We start from the raw sequence: 6,654 nt of genomic DNA, 5'->3' as shown, positions 1-6,654 counted from the left end.
TGTGCATATATGTCTGTGTATGAAACGATAATTAATGAAAAAGGAGGCTATGTGTTTTAAAGAGAGTAAGAAGGATATACAGAAGGAATTGAAGGGAGGAAAGGAAGAGGAAATGATGCAATTTTAATCTCAAAAAATAGGGAAAATAATTTGAAGAATTAATTATTAAGGTTATAATGACACAAAAACTGTACCTATTTTAAAAGTACAGAAGATAAGAATTTTAACATACGACTAGTCACAAAACTATTACTATGAATAATAACAAATGACAATGTCCTAAGTTTGATAGTGCATTCTTGTAGTCCCAAGACTCAGGAAGTTGAGACACAAGTATTACTGTGGTGTTTATCTGTATGAATTGAATATATTTTCTTAAACAGACATATGTTATGAGTATTAGAAATGCCCAGTGTCAATTAAAGGGAAAAAAGAGATAAGAATAAACAAAGTCATTACTCTCCAAGAGATTTTTAAAAATAGCCTTTTCATTCTACCCCTCTAAGACCAAAACAACTACTGTTCTTCTATTCCAGTGCTTTAAATGTCCCGGATGTCTCCTTTCATTCAACATGATCATTTGGAGACTCCCTGGGTATTTGGTATAGTGCTAAGTTATCCCTTTTCACTGCTGAGAAGTATTCTGTTGTATACCTATATTATAATTTACTGCCCACATGCTGATGGACAGCTGAATAGTTTCTGCTTTTCTACTGTTAAAAAAAAATGTCCTGCAAACATTTACATGTAAGCTTTATGTGACTGTCATGATTTCATGTTTCTTGAGGTACCCTGGGTAGCCTGGAATTAAGAATGGAGAATTTACAGTCTACAAATTGAAGATGTTTCTCCCCAGATGAGTGGTTGTTGCTGTGGAAGAATGCTCTTGTACACTGCAAAGATTTGTTACTCATATTGGTTTAATGAAACACTAATTGGTCAGTAGTCAGGGAGGAAGAATAGGCAGAGCAACCAGAGTAGGAGAATGCTGAGAAAAGGAAAAGCAGAGAATCAGTCACCAGGCAGGTGCAAAGGAAGCAATATGAGAATACCTTACTGAAAAAAAAAAGGTACAAAGCCACCTGGCTAAACATAGACAATAATTATGGGTTAATTGAAGTTGTAAGATTCCTTAGGCAAAACTGTTGTTGGAGGCTATTTGTTCATTTCCCAGCTGCCCAGACTCCCAATTTAAGCACACAGAAATCTGTATTAACTGTAATACTGTTTAGTCAATAACTTAAACATATTTCTGGCTAACTCTTATAACTTAAATTAACGCATTTCTATTAATCTGCATATCATCACATGACAGTGGCTTACTGGCAAGGTTCCAGCACATCTGTTTCCCGTGGGTGGCTATGTGGTATCTCTCTGATTATGCCTACTCTCTCTATATATCTTTTCCAACCTGGCTATATTTTGTTACGCCATTGGCTGAAAGCAGCTTCTTTATTTATTAAACAATAAAAGCAACACATATACAGAACACACCACCAAACAGTTTATAATTAATATGAGTCTCTGTGTGTTTCTTTTTCACTGAACAGCTGCATAACTGGGTGGGACAAAAACTTTCATCTACAGGTTGTTAAATATTTGCTACCACAACTCCTAGCTATAGCTTAGAATAATAATTACTGTATCAAAGATGGTGCATATTTAAGAAGACAATGACTTATCAAATATGCTTTCTAAAAGGATTATAATTTTGATATATGTCCATCTTTTACAACATTTTCAAATGTTCACCTCACTTTTAGATATATATTCTAAGATGGTTTTCCCCTTGGATGATATCACCATGGTTTTTTTTTTCCATCACTGTTGTAAAGAACAGAGATTTCTTTGTATAACTAGATGGTTAGCAAACAATTTTAGGATGACATGTACAAAGGTAATGCTTTTGTAATAGAGGAAAGAGGAGGCTACAGGAATTAGACCAGGAAGGTGATATAATTGACCAAGGCAAGAGAAGAGAAAGGAAATATGAGTCATGAAAGTCCTGTCCCTTTGCAGCATACATTTTAAAAAGTATTTCTTATAAAGATACATATTTTATATAGTTATATGAGAGAATATATACCACATTTCTGCTTTTCTCATTTAATTATTTCACATCACATTTCCAGACATTGATGCAATATTTATTATTTTCATTTTAACTACTCTATAGTCTCCTATTATTATCATTCCCCTATTGTTGAACACTTGGGTTGTTTCCAATCTTTTCAGCATTATAAAGAGACTATTTTTCTGCAAATTCCTTCTTTTGCAGATTATAATTTTTTGGATTAATTTCCTTAAAGCCTCATGTACTTAGTTCACTATTTACTTATTCGCGTCCATATACACGTACATTTGGTATTCTCTCCTGTCCTAACCTACATTCGTTAGGGTCATTTGTTCTGGCTGTGTACTGCTGTGGCATGGTAGACTTCCTTGATCTCATTCCTTCTTCAGCTGTTTCTCCAGGTGGACTAGGAGACTCATGAGGGAGGAGCTTTATTCACTTTTGTTCTCATCAGTTCTCCATCACTTGTAATATAGGTGCTCCATCTATATTACCTCTATATTACCTCTTACCTTATTTCTTCTTCAAGTCTCATTTGACACTAATTTCCTCAGGAGTGACTACATTTGTATCCTCTTCTAAATCTGCTGGCTTTTCGGGAACAAATACCATTCCTGGAACCACTTTTTGGCAGCTATAACTACCAGTCAAGTATGCAGGCCTAGCCAGTACTCCCCTCAGAGGTGATTTAATTCTAGGCAATACAAATGTATAAGAAGTAAGGTAGGTAAGACTGTATGACTCTTATTCTGACTCTCTAGATGGTGCCTTGTACTTTAAGTGGGTATGTTATGTTGGGTTCTCTGGAAGCAGAGGTTGAGATGGAAGTTTATGGAAGAGTGTTATTTATAGAGAAGGCATCTGTGAGGAACTAAAGGAAACAGGATAGGGCACAGGGAAAACCTAATTGAGACACAGACCCTCAGCTAACTCCACAGTGAGCTTTAGCATTGCTATGGTCCTTAAGACTGTCTCACATTTGGGAAATGATCAGGGCCTTCTATCAATTCTTCATTGACAAGCTATTGAACAGGACTGTACACCATAGCTTGGGAGGAAATTATTATCTTCCAGTGAGGGTAGTTTCCAGACAAGAACAGAGCCATTTTTCAGAGACAGACAACATTTCCAGAAATCAACATGAAAAATGTTACGAGGGGACAATAAGTGTGGGCATACCTACCACAGTGGCTGCTGTCGGTCATCTTCAAATGGGATTCTAAGAGAATAGCCTTGTATTTGTTCCAAGAGAACATCCAAAGCAACTGCTTCTACTCAACTAAATTCTGAACATTACTCACTCGGGAGTTCTGAAGCTCAAAGAATATAAAGACTGAAATCACCCAAATCTGTGTGGTCTCAGGATGTTTCAAAAGGAACCCAACAATCACCAGCTTCCTTCCCTCAGGTGTTTCCCTCCACATGCCACACAAACACACACACACACACACACACACACACACACACACACCCCACTCATATCCTCCCAGTTGTTTCCTTATTTGGAAACTCTCAAAGACCATGGTGGGAAGATGTTATACCATAACAAGATCGAGCATTAGAAATTGAGAACATTATCTGGGAATTCCAAAGGTGCCCTGAGGTTGGGGATCAACTTGCGTTTCCACAAACACCTTTTCCTTAGCCAACTGGTTCCCACGAGACAGTTTCAAAGGAACAGTGGACACGAATCCAATTACAGAAACTTATTTACAAGACTGAATTAGCTCATGTCTGCAAAGCCCTTTGAACAATTTGGATAGACTTCCTAAGTTGTTTTCCTAAGGTATTACCTCACCCTTAAGTCAATTTCCTAGAGATAGGATAGGTTAAATACAGCTTTCATTGGAAAATAAACTTCTCCTGAGTTTTCCCAGAATCTAATATGCAGTATGGTTAATAGTTACATGCAAAGTCTGTTTGTTGGGACAGGACCATGATTTTTCACAAATGTTCACTTGCTGCCTTTTAAGAATGGATTATGAATTTTGTGCTAAAAGGTAAACCCTGGAACAGACTATATTTCAATTAATACTCTTAGGATAAGAGAATGAGTCATATTTTCAACATAATGGAACCGTGTGTCCTAATTATGTCCTGTATATTCATTTTTCAGAAGATTTCTTTTTAATTTGAATTCCAGTTCCTTGGATACTATCCTGTTTTTCAGGATCTCTATCAAAGAATTCAGATGCAAAAGCAACCAAATGAGTTTCAAGCGTATGTAGAAAATTCTTATTTCTAACACTACCACAAAGACTTTCATTTTCTTTTCTTTATCTGGCTACAAGAAATTTGATTCCTGCTCCTGTGTCTGCTGCTACAGACTCATTAGTGACAAAGTGTACGCATCATTCCTTTCCACAACTGTGTAACTAGCAAGAGCTTCAGGGTCGGGTCAGGTAGAGAGGGGTTGATTTGGGGGGTAGTAACTATGGCTTGGTGGGTGTAATCCAGCTAATTTTGCTATTAGAACACAAATAAAGACCATTATTAAAATCTCTTAAGAGGGGTTTATCCTGGGGTGGATACTCCCTTATTTTAAGTTTACCAGGCCAGCAAAACCAATCCAGATAGACATTATAGTATTCTGGTCTCACTATCAGCCAGATTTAGAAGCTGCAAGGAGCTGAGTCCCTCTTGGTAGTTTAAGAGGCTCACTGAAGTACATGAGGATGTCCAGATAACTGGTATTCAGATAGTCACCACTTAACTAAAATTCCCTAGCAGAACTGCTCCTCTAATCCCTATCCTTCCTTAATAGCCATCACTGATGCCAGGTACTGGATAAAATTTATAGGGACTCTGCCCATGATGCCTCTGGAAATGTTTCTGTTATTCCTCATGTCACTTCCTTGAGTTACCAACTTCTGTCCAAAAATTGGTAGAAACTTATCTTATGGCTTGAATGTAAGGGCTCTGTATCCTTGCATTGGCTTCTCCTGCCAATAAACGTATCTCCCCTCCTATCATTCAGAAGCATGAGAGACAATAACGAAGTGAGAGCTAGTAAGTGCATAAAGAGCAAGGAGTCGAAAGTTCAGAAATTACACTGGAAGCCATTTTTACTTCACTGTCATCTCACCAGAAAGACAATTTTATACCTTTGAGTACATTTTACAAACCATTAAACTTCTAGTTATTATGGGCTTTTGCCCAGAGAAGACATAAAGCAGATAACGTTAATCTTAAAAGTAAAGTTATTTATAGAATCTTCAGAGAGAACTTTGTAAGTCAGGGACTCTAGAGGATGAATGATCTTAAGAAAACAAATCTACTATAAACAACAGGAAATAATTGTAACATATATGGCAAAAGGCTATTGTCCTTAATATAACAAGATATGTTACAATTCAATAAGAAAACGTACAACAGAAAAATGGTTATAAAATATATACAAGTAATTAGATATGGAATGAAGGTAAAAGGAGTCTTATAGACTATAAAGATACCCCAACAGACCATAAATAAAGATGTGAATAAAAACAAAGTATACCTTGGATAAAAGGCAGGGAGAAAATATCCAAACTAACAAAATCAGAAACAAAAAGAGGGACACAACAACAGACACATAGGAAATCCAGAGAATCATCAGGTGATACATCGAAAACCTGTACTCCACAAAATTGGAAAACTTAAAGGAAATGGATAATTTTCCAGATAAATATCACTTACTAAAATTAAATTAAATCAAGACGATATAAGCAAATTAAACAGACCTATAACTATTAAAGAAATAGAAACAGTCTTTAAAGGTCTCCTAACCAAAAAAAGCCCAGGAGCAGATGGTTTCAGCACAGAATTCTACAAGATTTTCAAAGAAGAGCTAATACCAAAACTCCTTAAATTTTTCCACACAATAGAAACAGAAGGAACATTGCTAAGCTCTTGTTTACGAGTCTCCAAATACCCTGATACCCAAACCACACAAAGACAATACTAAGAAAGAGAATTAAGGAATTAAGACCAAGCTCACTCAAGAACATTGATGCAAAAATACTCAATAAAATACAGGGAAACTGAATCCAAGAACACATCAGAAAAGTCATCCACCATGACCAAGTAGGTTTCATCTGAGAGATGCAGGAATGGTTCAACATATGAAAATCTGTCAATGTAATTCACCATATAAACAAACTGAATAAAAAACCCACATGATCATCACATTAGATGCTGAAAAATCTTTCCACAAATATAGCGTCCCTTCATGATAAGGTCTTAGAGAGAGAAGGGATACAAGGAACATATCTAAACATAATAAAGGCAACATACAACAAGCCAAGAGTCAACACCAAACTAAATGGAGAGAAACTCAAAGTGATCCCACTGAAATCAGGAACAAGACAAGTTGTCCACTCTCTCCATATCTATTCAATGTAGTTCTTGAGGTTCTAGCTAGATCAATAAGACAGCAAAAGGAGATCAAGGGGATACAAATCAGAAAAGAAGTCAAACTCTTGGCGCAGTCGCGGCCGCGGCGGCGGAGCGGCGCGCAGTCGCGGCGGCAGAGCGACACAGCGCTGCAATCAAAAATAGGCTCTGGGGGACCGGCGGCGACAGAAGCAAGCGGCGGGGACCGG

The sequence above is a fragment of the Microtus ochrogaster genome, unplaced genomic scaffold (genome assembly GCF_000317375.1).
Source record: "Microtus ochrogaster isolate Prairie Vole_2 unplaced genomic scaffold, MicOch1.0 UNK58, whole genome shotgun sequence".
NCBI classification, from domain to species: domain Eukaryota; kingdom Metazoa; phylum Chordata; class Mammalia; order Rodentia; family Cricetidae; genus Microtus; species Microtus ochrogaster.
The sequence above is the reverse complement of the archived record's forward strand: the minus strand, read 5'-3'. Positions refer to the sequence as shown.